This window comes from Dama dama, chromosome 11 (assembly GCF_033118175.1).
Source record: "Dama dama isolate Ldn47 chromosome 11, ASM3311817v1, whole genome shotgun sequence".
In the NCBI taxonomy this organism is placed as follows: Eukaryota; Metazoa; Chordata; class Mammalia; order Artiodactyla; family Cervidae; genus Dama; species Dama dama.
This window is the reverse complement of record NC_083691.1, coordinates 37,174,395-37,187,678: the sequence shown is the minus strand read 5'-3', so window position 1 is coordinate 37,187,678 and position 13,284 is coordinate 37,174,395. Positions and strand designations below refer to the sequence as shown.

Sequence of the window (13,284 nt, the reverse complement as noted above, 5' to 3'; positions counted from 1 at the left end):
AAGCTATGACAAACCTAGAAAGCATGTTAACATGCAGAGACATGACTTTGCCAACAAAGGTCCGTCTAGTCAAAGCTATGGTTTTTCCAGTAGTCATGTACGGATGTGAGAGTTGGACCATAAAGAAAGCTGAGTGCTGAAGAACTGATGCTTCTGAACTGTGGTGTTGGAGAAGACTCTTGAGAGTCCCATGGACAGCAAGGAGATCAAATTAGTCAATCCAAAAGGAAATCAACCCTCATTGGAAGGACTAATGCTGAACTGAAGCTCCAGTTATTTTGGCCACCTGATGCAAAGAGCCAACTCATTAGAAAAGACCTGGATGCTGGGAAAGATTGAGGACAGGAGAGGGGGATGACAGAGGATGAGATGGTTTGATGGCATCACCAACTCAATGGACATGAGTTTGAGCAAGCTCCAGGAGATGGTGAAGGACAGGAAAGCCTGGCCTGCTGCAGTCCATGGGGTTGCATAGAGTCGGACTCAAACTGAGCAACTAGAGAAGCCATCACATTGAGAAGCCCATGTCCCTCAACAAAGAATAGCCCATGTGGAGCAATGAAGACTCAGCAAAGCCAAAAATAAATAAATAAGTACAGTTTTAAAAAAAAGAATACAGCCTTAAATATTGTTTAACCTAAATGAATCCTCTAATAAAATTTAAGACAAGATGAATACATTCCAAATCAAATAAATGAGAACATTAAAAAAATAAATAAGTAGGGGTCTTCCCTGGCAGTCCAGTGGTTAAGAATCCACTTTGCAATGCAAGGGATACTGGTTCGAACCCTGGTTTGGGATGATCCCACATACTGTGGGGCAACTAAGCCTAAGAGCTACAACCGTTGAGCCCATACACTGCAACTATTGAGCCCGCACGCCTAGAGCCCGTGTACCACAATGAGAAGTCCACACACTGCAATCAAGAGCAGCCTGCTCGCTGCAACTCAAGGAAGCCTGTGTGCCGCAAACAGACCCACCACAGCCAAAAAGCAAAATAAGTAAACAGACCTTTTAAAAAATAAAAACATAAATAGCAACATTCTGGTCATATTGCTCTGTACTTGCTTTTTTCTTTTTTAGGGGGGTAGATATGAATTTATTTACATTCAGGCCTTACACTGGTATAAAAGTCACATTTTGTGACAAATTTAATAAAATGTATCAACTAAAAACAAAGCTGGAATCATCCCCAGAAAACTCTGGACCCCTACTTTCACTGACCCCTGTTTTCACAGTCCTGTGGGGTATACTTGCTTTTTTCACTGATACAGAAGCTATTGTAATGTTTTCATGGCCACACAGCATTTCACAATCCCTACTCATGGATATTTACCAATGCAATGAACATTCTCATCCAGAGAACACTGTGCTAAGAATAAGCACTTCTTTAAATGAAATTTAGTTTGCCCCGCTGTGACTTGTCTACTTGTATTCTTTGCCCATTTTCTACAGTCTGTTGTCTTATCGTTACTGATTTTTAGAAACCCTTTATTATAGAAATTAATCCACTATCACATACATCCCAAAAATCTTCTCCCAGTCTGTTGACTGTCTCCTATCTTTGTTTATGTTGGCTATGTCACACAGCAGTTTCTCATTTTTATGTGGCAAAAGCAATTATGAACAATTTATAAAGTACCGTCATGGGTGCAATGCACTTGAAGCTCTGAGCCACACAGCCTCTTCTGCTGGGGACCACAGAGCTGTGCTTAGTAGGTTCCTGTGGTGAAATGGCTGAGTAAGCAATCATTTTCTGAGCTGTTCATATCTGGTTTTACAGCCATGGTGGTGGTGTATATTAATCAAGAAAAAAACAAAAGAAATGTGAAAATTTTACTTGATTGCTCGTTTTCATCTATTAGGAGGCTTCTTTCTTAAATGTTTGAGTAATGTACTAACAATGTCAAAGAAATCCTGAGCCACTTGAAATCCAAAAACATCTTTATAAACAATAATCTGAGTATTTCCAGACCCTTTCAAATTGTGGGCTTTAGGGCATTATTTGCTGTCACTGCGGAGGGAAAAAATACATTCCAAACCCCACATGAATAGAAAGCTCAAGAGTCCAATAACTCCTAGTATTTCAAAGCAAGAAACTGCTAAGGTTTCCCGTCAGCCTTATACAGAAGATAAGCATTGGCCCCACTCTGATCCTGAACAGTTAAAAAACCCCAGTGGGGAAAAAAAAAGAAAACCCTAGTGGCCAAATGGGATTTTCCCTGCAAGAGTACTTAGTCCTTGTTGCTGCAAACTCTGCCTACAGACCCAGTACTCTGTGGAGGTTGTCCCATTTGGCCAGAACTGCCTGCCTCCCCAGTGCTAAAACTCTATGGTATTCAGCCAGCTGTGCAGAAGGCAGGACTAAAGATGCTTCTAGACATCTTTTCCTTGGTTGAAACCTGACACTCCGTAAGGAACTTGGTTTCTGGACAATAAGGATTCTGCCATAAAATCATCCTTCAGTACCCAGTGGTTTCCAAAGGAGAAACAGATGGTCTGTCTCAGTGCTGTTTTATTCCTATAACCTTAAAAGAAAACAAAAACAAAAACCCTCCCTTGGCCGAAGTCTATACCAAACTACTATGCTCCTCCTCCTCATTGCTCTAAGTTAATAACCTCTCGCTCATCAAGGACTTTGCCTCCTTGATCAGTCTGCCTTTCCACTTCAAGTCAGACCTGCCTGCTGACGATCTCCTATGTCCTCCTATACAAAGGACCTCTCCTCATCTCACCTACAGCTGCTTCTTCAACTCCACTGAGGTTTCCAGACTCCCGATACCCACCTCCCTCATCACTTGGCTGCCTATCAGTCCTCTCCTCGATTCACTTCTTTCTCTAGTCAACTAGATGACCACTCTGCTGCTAATATCCCAGATTCCTTCTACTCCAAGTCTTCTGTTTGCCCACAGAACACAGCTCCTATCTGAATATGAATATACTCTGCTTTAACCCCCAAGTTGCTGAGTGGGCACTGCTAAAGCAATCATTAGTCATGAGGACTACTCCCTCCAGAAAGTTGCTGCTTCCAGTATCAGTTGGGTCTTCAGCACTGTTCAGTTATCCTCCCACGTGTCTTCTGATCACTCCATGAGCATGACAGCTTTTAAAAACCATGCTGCTATCCCCACTCTCCCACCTGCTCCTGGCAGATGACCTCAATTTCTGCTGCCCAGAGAACACCTAGCCCAACAGAAGGAAAATGTCTCTCCAAAATCTTACCAAACCATTCTGCCCATCACACCCCTCGCCCCGATCACATGAGACTTGACAGTGCTTAACAGAGTGCTAGCAAAAGGTAGGAAAGCAATAGATGGTGGTGCGGTGGTGATACACTTAAAATCAGCGACGGCCTTGGCTTTTGTTCAGTTCAAGTTTATTCTTTTTATTTTTTATTTTTTTGTTCAGTTCAAGTTCAATCTCTCTACCTGCACTTTGGATACAGCAGACCTTTCTCCCCAGGAGACTTGCTCAACAATTGTTATTCTCTTTTCTAGCTTCAACTTCTCCTTCTCTACTAACTTTTTCCCCACAGTACAAGATCACGCTTGTGTCTCAAATAATAAATAGACCTCCCTAGATCCTGTGTCCCCTCTTCACTAACACTCCTCTCTTCAAACAAGCTTCTTGAAAGAGCAGCCTCCCTAACTGGGTCCGCCCTTGCCCCCAGCTGCCAGCTGCAGAGATACTATCTAATAAAAGAGAGTGGACTCCTCTTATTTACCAAAGGTCTGTTCTTTGGAAAACTGTTTTAGAGATTAGCAAAGAAACAGTGAAAAGAAATACACTGTGTTGCTATTAATTCCAAATTTTAATAACATGAATGAGGAGAATAGATTTCCCTTTGTAATCAACACCACCTCTGACTAGGGTACAAGCAAGTTTGTTTCAAGTGTTAGACAAACCGGTTTTCACAAAACTTCCCTGATTCTCTAGATCCAAAAGCTAAAAATAATCTTTCCTCTCTGAGTTCCCACAGCATTAGTCTTATACCTGTCATACCCTATCACTTTATATCAAATTATCACATAACTCTACAGTTAATAAGTAATTGATAAATGCATAGACTTTACAAGTACCTATTACAGACTGGATAACTTTAATAAATCAATCTACCCAACCAATTAACTCAGGATCTGTGAAGATCCTCCATGACATTTTGCTAACTTAGTAAAGTTGCATTCAGTCATTCACAACCTGTAATAAAGGTTTTTACTTATTTAAACCCGCCTTAAGAAAATACTAAGACATTACCGTGTCATTTGGTGTTCAGACTGAAAAGACTAAGGTAAAAGTCAATGGGGGCAGGAATTACCCAATCTGAGGGATGTGAGCAGAGCATTCCAGGGGAAGGAACACATTTTTCCCTCCCTTACCTGAAAAATGGCCCAAGAGATGCTCCTCAAGGAGGGACTGAGACTTCCCCTCGCGCAGTGTCTGCTTCAATTCCTTTCACATAATCTGAGCACTCAAAAGCACAGGCGCCACTTCACCATTCCTAGACCTCCCGTAGTTTTGTTCATTTCTGAAACAAGGAAATTTGTCTAGAAAATCTCCAAAGTTTTTTTCTGATGCAAATAACTGCACATTATTTAAAGCATGAAAATTAAATCTGATTTTGAAAAGCAGGTTTAATGCTTAAAAAAAAAAAAAAAAACAGTGGTAAATCCTTTTGTGAATATGAAAAATCTCCATGTCCTTGTCTCCCAACCACCCTCAACATGATAGCATCTGTATGAAATTGGTAATTCTCCTAAATCACAACACAGGGACTGGCATCAGATACTTCTAAAGAACTGACATTCTTGCGCCCACAGTTCCTCTGAAGAAGCCAGGCTTTAATCCTCACCCAGGCAGAAATAGGGGCTTGGAGGACTGTGTAAAGGTAAAAAGGTGGCCAGGAAAGCATGCCAGGAAACACAGGACAGGGCCAGGTGACAGGCCCCAGCCCCCCTGGAGCCAGAGCCAGAACCTCCCAATTTGCTTTAACCTTGTAGAGGGCATAATTTCCAGCCAGGCTAAAAATCACCAGGAGCACACAGCCAGAGGGCAGGGCCAGGCTGGGTAAGCAAAAACCAGGGATGAGCCTGAAAGGCTCCTGATTTAGAATCCAAGCAGTGAGGAGGAAGGATGGTGGAGAGCCTCCTACAGACGACTTACAAAGTAGCTGCCTTCTTTGAGAAAGATCCAGGTTGCCAACAGGAACTCTCCTACCTCCGTCGGCCTCTCACTTGCTCCACAGACCATCTCAGCAGCCTGATTTTCTTTAGGAGGAGAGATCATGTGACTGTGACTCAAGTCACACTAGCACACTGGCTTTGGAAATGTCCCCTCTCTGTGGAGACACCAGCTCAGAGCAGAAACTTCCCATGGTGCCACTTCTTCCCTCCCTGCTACAAAATCTTGAGTCTTAAGACTTATTCCCAAACCACCTAGCCAAGTAATAATGGGAGGCTGTGGGAAGAATACTTTATACAACTCAGCATGCCTTGGGTGAAAGATTCCTTCAGTCCTTCACATGGTCGCTCTCTCACTCACTCACCCACTCAGTCACCCACTGTTTCCAAGCACTATGACTGCCCACTATGCTCCAAGCACTCAGTTGCAAGGATGCCCTACAGGACTCTTAGCAGACAGCAGTCTGTCAACTGCCCAATAACATCTCTAAAGTGGACCCTGGTGACACAGAACTTCTGACAGGAGACAACTGCTTTTTGTGTCTGTGCTATCAGGACCACTTAGTTAAACAATTTCATCCCATAAATATGACTGTCAATTGGGAAACTGAAGTGACTTAAGAGATGTCTGATTTTCTACTCATTGAAGCCAGTCTTCTCTGGCTCTCTACCAGCTAGTGCATACACAAGTAAGCTACCATGTCATTCCAAAAGTAAACAAACCTAATGACGTCACACACACACAAAGAAACCCTTTTTTTCATGTAATTAGTTAAGCCCTTCCTTCATGGGTCTAAGTATTACGCTTTTATTGTAATGCTCTCAAAAGAATGAAGCCAGACTCTCATGAACTACCAAGTTACCACACAAACTCTGCTGTAACCAAACTTTCCAACCTTACTTAAAATACTTCAAGCTATTTATGAATAATTAGGACTTTTCCCCCTTGAACTCAATGGAACATTCAGCATTCTCTGGTTAGAGGAATGTCAGGGCCTACAAGGGATAGGGGACAGGGCAGTGACTGTGAGTGCCACAGTGTCTTCCCTGGCTTTCAGCTTCCTCCCACCTCTTAATTGTAGGTACCGCTATATCCAGGCCACAGCTTTTGCGCTAGTTTTTCCCTCCTTGGAAAATTCATCTCTAAGTGACAGAGAGTGAAGACATGAAAAACAGAATTTGAGGCCTGTATCCTATGGCTCAGTGGGTAAAGAATCTGCCTGCAATGCAGGAGACACAGGAGATGCAGGTTTGATCCCTGAGTCAGGAAGATCCCCTGGAGGAGGAAATGGCAACCCACTCCAGTATTCTTGCCTGAAAAATCCCACGGTTAAGAGGAGCCTGGCTGACTACATCCAAAGGTTGCAAAGAGTCAGATATGAGTGAGCAAACACATACTAGATCTTTGGGCTTCAATGATAGCTCAGTTGGTAAAAAATCAACCTGCAATGCGGGAGAGCTGGGTTCGATCCCTAGGTTGGCAAGATCCCATGGAGATGGGAAAGGCTACCCACTCCAGGACTCTGGCCTGGAGAATTTCATGGACTATACGTCCATGGGGTCGCAAAGAGTTGGACACATCTGAGCGAATTTCACTTCACTTACCTTAGTTTGGGCTTTACAGGTGGTGCCAGTGATAAAGAACCTGTTTGCCAATGCAAGAGAAATAAGAGACATGGGTTCAACCCCAAGGTCAGGAAGATCTTCTGAAGGAGGGTATAGGAACCCACTCCAGTATTCCTGCCTGGAGAATCCCCATGCCAGAGGAGCCTGACAGAAAGGAGGAGCCATAAGGTCACAAAGAGTCAGACACAACTAAAGTGTCTGAGCACACATGCATACCTTAGTTTGAGTCCTAATTTTACTAACTGAACTTCAGTTCTATAGAGGAGTAAAAAAAAAAACCACATAGTATACAGGATTGTGTTAAATAAACTGCTGTACATAATGGCCTTTGTAAACGGCAGAGAGGTTTTAAAATAATGATGATGACTGCCCAATCCTACCTCTCCTCAAGATCTGCTCTCAGGTTCCAAATGAGACCAACGCCACATTCCTCTCCCGAGTCTGTCAAGACCGCTAACAGCAAAGGGAGAACCAAGTATGACCCACCCCATCCCTGAGAATTTCAAGGACATCAAATTTAGAGCCCCCACTTTCACCTATTACCTCTCTTTGTACATGTAACTTTTTCTTTAAATGGGAATCCCCAGCCTAAAGAACATTTCCTTTCAGATGTACCTCTAGCCCTTCAAGTTCAACCCCAAGAAACAAGTTTGTCTCCTCTTCTAGAAAGAGTGCTTCTCCTTTCCAGTTACCCCTATATCTGTCACGACGAGTAGTTGTCCAACTTCACAGGGTAGACAGACACCTTGGCATTATCAGTGACTTATTTTTTCCTCTTTATCCTCTTCCTGCCTGAGAGATGATCAGATCAGTGGTTTCTTCTATGAAGGGCCCTTCAGATTAGTTCTTTTCCTTATAATCCTACTGCTTACCCCAGTTGATGCCTTATTATTTCATATTTCAGGCCTGCACGGCCACTATAGCTTCCTAACTTGTTTCCCTAACCTAATTTTTCACTTCATTCATTTCATACATTCACGCTATAAAACTTTCTTTTATCACCACTATTCATTACCTAGCTCAACAAGGTTTTTAAAAAAAAAATTGCCTGGATTCAGCCCATCCATCACCCTCGTTAGAATCTATTTACTATTTATTTAATTTCAGATATTGTTATAATTGTTCTATTTTTAAAATTTATTTTTAATTGGAGGATAACTGCTTTACAATGTTGTATTGGTCTCTGCCATAAAACAACATGAATCAGCCATAAATATACTTATGTCCCCTCTCTTCTGAACCTCCCCCCACCCTCCCACCCCACCCTCTAGGCTGTCACAGAGCCAGGTTGAGTTCCCTGTGTTATACTGTAGCTTACCACTAGTTACCTATTTTACATACGGTAATGTATATGTTTCAATGCTACTCTCTCAACTCATTATTTCCTATTTTTTTTAAAGTGGCTATTTTTTTATCGCTTCTCGGCCTTTTGGCTAAGATCAAGTGTAGTATCTGTTCTTATCAGTTTAATATCTGATACGTCCTCTGTCCGAGGACAATATATTAAATGGATTTTTGGAGCTGGGAGTTGGAATAGGAGCTTGCTCCGTCCACTCCACGCATCGAGCTGGTATTGCAGTACTTCCAGGAACGGTGCACCCAAAACAAAAAAAAAAAAGAAAAAAAAAAAGTGGCTATTTTTTTTCTGAATCACAAAAGATAATTTCTGTTAATGTGTTGCATAATTTTTAAAATATATCTACCTAATTATGGCTATATCTCAACTGAAATAGGTTCATATGCTATATATTTTTTCATGCATCTGTTACAGCCATCTTTCTGTGTCAATAATTAAAGATTTACTTCATGTATCATTGTATGGACATACCACAATTGATTTGACCAGTCCCTTACCAATGGCTATTTTGATTGCTTTATAAACTCTATAATAGTAAATATCCTCAAGTATGTATCTCTGTACATTTACCACTGGGATGAATACCTAGAAGTTGAATTGCTAGTTTAAGACCATGTGTACCTTAAATCTGATACATGTCACCAAACTATCTTTAGAGAAAATGTATTAATATTCATTCCCAGCAACAGAGTATAAGTTCTTCTTTCCTCCAGCCCTCACCAGCAATAAATATTTTCTCCCTTTTAAATGTATCAGTCTAAATATAGCCTGATATTGAAAAATGATACCTCATTACCGTTTGTGTTCTCTGGATTATAAATGAAAGAGCGTTTTTCTATATTCTTTATTAACCACTTATACTTATTTTTCTATGACTTTTCTCACTTTCTTGTTTTTTTCCTATTAATTTATAAGAGTTTACAAATTAAGAATTTTGCACACATTAGAGATATGCTGAAAACTCTTTTTAACCAATTGACATCTACTTTTTATTTTACTTATGGTGTTTTGTTGTAATTTTTTAAAAAACTAATCCACCACATTTTTTCCTTTATGGTTTCTGCTTTTGGTACCACACTAAAAAAACTATTTTCAAGTACACTTAACACTTTATGTAAAAATCTTTAGATTAACACAACACTGCAAATCAACTATACTCCAATAAAAGTTACTTTTAAAAATAATTATCAGGTTGGCCAAAAAGTTCTTTTGGGTTTATGAACAAACTTTTTGGCCAACTCAATAACAAGAAATAAAAATAAATAAAAGTCTTTATCTAGAATTTATTTTAGAAGAAGGTGACAGACATTTTCTTTTAAATGATTAGATATTTGTCCTAAACACTATCCTTTCCCACTGAACATAGGTCCATTTCTGGACTTCCTAATCTATGCTGAGCACTGCTCCCTAACAAGAATTCTTCTTTCCAGTTAGACAAGTTCTTTCATTGCCCACAACAGGTTTTATGTAGGTTCCTGCTTATATTCACATTGTTGCCCTTTTCTCTTACACCTCCTCTGCACAGATCCTTCAAAGCAAAACCATTTCTGGGTTAAGAAGTAGTAAATGCTATTTAAAACAAGAAATACTTCCAAAAGAGAGAAGATAATGTACATGTAAGAGGTTCTACAAATCCTTTGTGTGGCTAAGTAGATGAGCTTTTTATTCAGTGGAGTCCTTTAGTGGATCTTGGCTATATGAGGTGAATTTGGGAGGGAGAATTAAGAGTTCAAATGCTTTGTATAATAGGAGTAATAAGTATCTGCAGTGCTTAGTAGTAACAGTAAGGACAGTTTGCAAAGGGAAGAGAGAGAAGATTGTAAGAGACACCAAGGCCACATACAGTAATAGTGATGGATCTTTAATGCAAAGGTGGACAAAACACTTTAAGGGACAGGGAGAGCCAGTATTAGAATTCAAGTTGCTTACTTTGGGGCAACGTAAAATACTCTCCACTACGCCAAACTTTAACAAAGTCTGCTACACACACAAACAAAGGCTTTGAGCTGGGAAATATCTGAGTTCTACCATCTGAGTCAATGTGGATGGAAAACAGGAACAGCAACTTGAGACACTAAGACCATCTACAATCTGAACGAATTTAATGGAAGCAAGAACTCAAAATCAGAGTGACCATAAATACAAGAGTTCCCAGGAACATGGTGAATTCTGGGTGAAGGAATCAGAGTTCCCACAAGTTGCAGGACAACGCTTTGAGCCAAAATTTTAAAGGAAAAGACAGTTCCAGGCTAACTAACAGATTACACTAGGATACTCAAGTCCTCAGAACCTTTCAAACAGAATCAAACTGCACAAGGTATATTAGTGCCGAGCAGAAGCAGCTCATGGGGGAGGTGATGATTACTCAACCTGCACAAGAAACAAGCCACATCCCTTCACCATTGCACGCGCTTCTAAAGAGGTATTCCAGTCCCTATCCCACCTCAGGTATCCTTAGTTAACTCTCACCTCTTCCACGAAGCCTCCTCTCAAAGGTTTGTAGCCCTTGGATGCTTCCTTTCCAGAGCTTCCATTTTACTTCAAATCTAAACCTCACATTAACCTTTAATTATTTTTTCTGTTAACTTCTCTATGGAATTCAACTATACATGTCTTGCAGACAAGAAACTTAAGAAAAGGAAAAGAAAAAATAAACAAACCATCTAGACACATCCTAAACATCTTACATGATACTCAGAGCCTATTAAATTCCTGGTGGGGGAACAGCACAAAACAATGATTCAGAAGCAAGTTTACTCATCACCCTGGATGGCAATGCTCCTAAATCAAGGAACAAAGGAAAAGGAATAGGCATAAGAAGAAATGAGGGAATAGGTAAAAGAGGATGCTTTGATAAACAATGTAATTTGGCTTGGGACATGTAGAGTTTAAAAAGCCTAAGAGCCATCCAGGTTATGGTATCAACAGTGTTTGGTCATCATGAGTCAGGAACTAAGAAAAGAGACTTCTGTTGGAGATAAGAGATCTGAAAGTTTTTGATAAGCATAGATGACATCAACCAGGGATGGTTTAAGAAGGGAACAGAGAAAGGGACCAAGGAAACAATCTTAGGAAATGTCTTCATCACAGGAAAGACTAGTTGGGGAAAGTAAGCCTTCTGCAATTACAGACCAACTAATATCTATAAATACCTATAGACTGACCTATATGGAGGTCAGGAAGCAACAGTTACAACTGGACATGGAACAACAGACTGGTTCCAAATAGGAAAAGGAGTACGTCAAGGCAGTATATTGTCACCCTGCTTATTTAACTTATATGCAGAGTACATCATAAGAAATGCTGGGCTGGAAGAAGCACAAGCTGGAATCAAGATGTGGGGAGAAATATCAATAACCTCAGATATGCAGATGACACCACCCTTATGGCAGAAAGTGAAGAGGAACTAAGAAGCCTCTTGATGAAAGTGAAAGAGAGTGAAAAAGTTGGCTTAAAGCTCAACATTCAGAAAACTAAGATCATGGCATCCACTCCCATCACTTCATGGGAAATAGATGGGGAAATAGATGGGAAAACAGTGGCTGACTTTATTTTTCTGGGCTCCAAAATCACTGCAGATGCTGACTGCAGCCATGAAATTAAAAGACGCTTACTCCTTGGAAGGAAAGTTATGACCAACCTAGAGAGCATATTAAAAAGCAGAGACATTACTTTGCCAGCAAAGGTTCGTCTAGTCAAGGCTATGGTTTTTCCAGTGGTCATGTATGGATGTGAGAGCTGGACTGTGAACAAAGCTGAACGCTGAAGAATTGATGCTTTTGAACTGTGGTGTTGGAGAAGCTCTTGAGAGTCCCTTGGACTGCAAGGAGATCCAACCAGTCCATCCTAAAGGAGATCAGTCCTGGATGTTCATTGGAAGGACTGATGCTGAAGCTGAAACTCCAATACTTTGGCCACCTCATGCAAAGAGCTGACTCATTGGAGAAGACCCTGATGCTGGGAGGGTTTGAGGGCAGGAGGAGAAGGGGATGACAGAGGATGAGATGGCTGGATGGCATCACCGACTCGATGGACATGAGTTTGGGTAAACTCCGGGAGTTGGTGATGGACAGGGAGGCCTGGCATGCTGCAATACATGGGGTTGCAAAGAGTCGGACACGACTGAGTGACTGAACTGAACTGAACTGACAGACTGACCGAATGACTGACTCTATTTAAGATCTCTAAATGTCCATTACAAGCCCTTTCCCCCTTCCTGCAAGTGAACTCACTCCCTGATCTTCACAGTTAAAACCAAGGTCTTTCATAGGACGTGGCAGAAATGGACAAGTGACAACAGGCCTTCAAGGCCTCTAAGGTGGGGCTTTGTGGGTGGAGGATACTATCTGTTGCTGTTCAGAGAACACGAAACTTAAGGGAAGGTTCAACACTGAGCCTTTCCATCTAGTTTATGATTAGCTCAGCCAAGTGAGTCAATAAGGCCAGCCAACCAAAGATCTCACTGATGACAGTAAAGACATATATACCAGGGTCTCAAAAGGCCTGAATCAGGAGTCTTAGTGACTTCTATCTGCTTCAAGTGGTCTTTTCCTATCCTGGCTGAGAATAATATTCAGAGGGAGTAACTGGCTTCCCTTTCCAGCTATGTCCTTTGCACTCAGTCACCCACCCTAGCAGATTTAAATGAGTCTTCACCTGCAAGACTGCCCTGCCCAGAACATGGGTTTATCTTCACTGAAGGGGTGAAAAAAATTATTGTAGTCTGGACTGCCCATGAGCTATAAAAGAAGAGGGATTTCACAGGCAAAGTAGAAAATTTATAATGTCATATCCATTCCATAAGAATGAGCTCCGTCCCACTTAGCACTGATGCCCATATGTAAAGTAAAATCCTGAACTAGCAGTGAGACTGGAGACAAGTGCAGAGATGAACTAGTCCCAGAGTGGGAGGGATGGGGTGCTCAAAAGTGCTACAGAAATCCCGGAAGAGGTCAAAGCCAGGGAAAAAGCCTCAAAGAAGCCCTCCTTCTTTGGATCTAGAAGCCAATGGTTTCTGTGGCCATGATGGCATCACCCATTTCAACTGGAGGAAAGGAGAAGAGGATGTAAAAGTGGGAGAAATAATGTAGCATCCCTACCTTCTTCTCCACCTGGGGCTCCACT

General features: G+C 41.3%; 1 long non-coding RNA gene and 1 other non-coding gene across 10 annotated transcripts in view; one reads left to right on the top strand and one right to left on the bottom strand.

The window, feature by feature from the left end:
- LOC133064703 (uncharacterized) overlaps positions 1-13,284 on the bottom strand; it is a 98,584-nt gene that overhangs the window by 47,597 nt on the left and 37,703 nt on the right. For 7 of the 9 annotated variants that reach the window (XR_009694681.1, XR_009694683.1, XR_009694678.1 and 4 more), the window contains one exon: positions 4,377-4,525. The exons of 1 other annotated variant lie outside the window; for it this stretch is intronic. This is a non-coding gene — a long non-coding RNA (uncharacterized LOC133064703). Of the gene's footprint in view, positions 1-4,376; positions 4,526-5,160; positions 5,265-13,284 lie in introns of all 9 variants that reach the window. One more of the 9 variants, XR_009694682.1, reaches the window with a different exon arrangement.
- Positions 8,217-8,407, top strand: LOC133065752 (U2 spliceosomal RNA). The gene has a single exon (XR_009695006.1). It is a non-coding gene; the product is annotated as a U2 spliceosomal RNA (small nuclear RNA).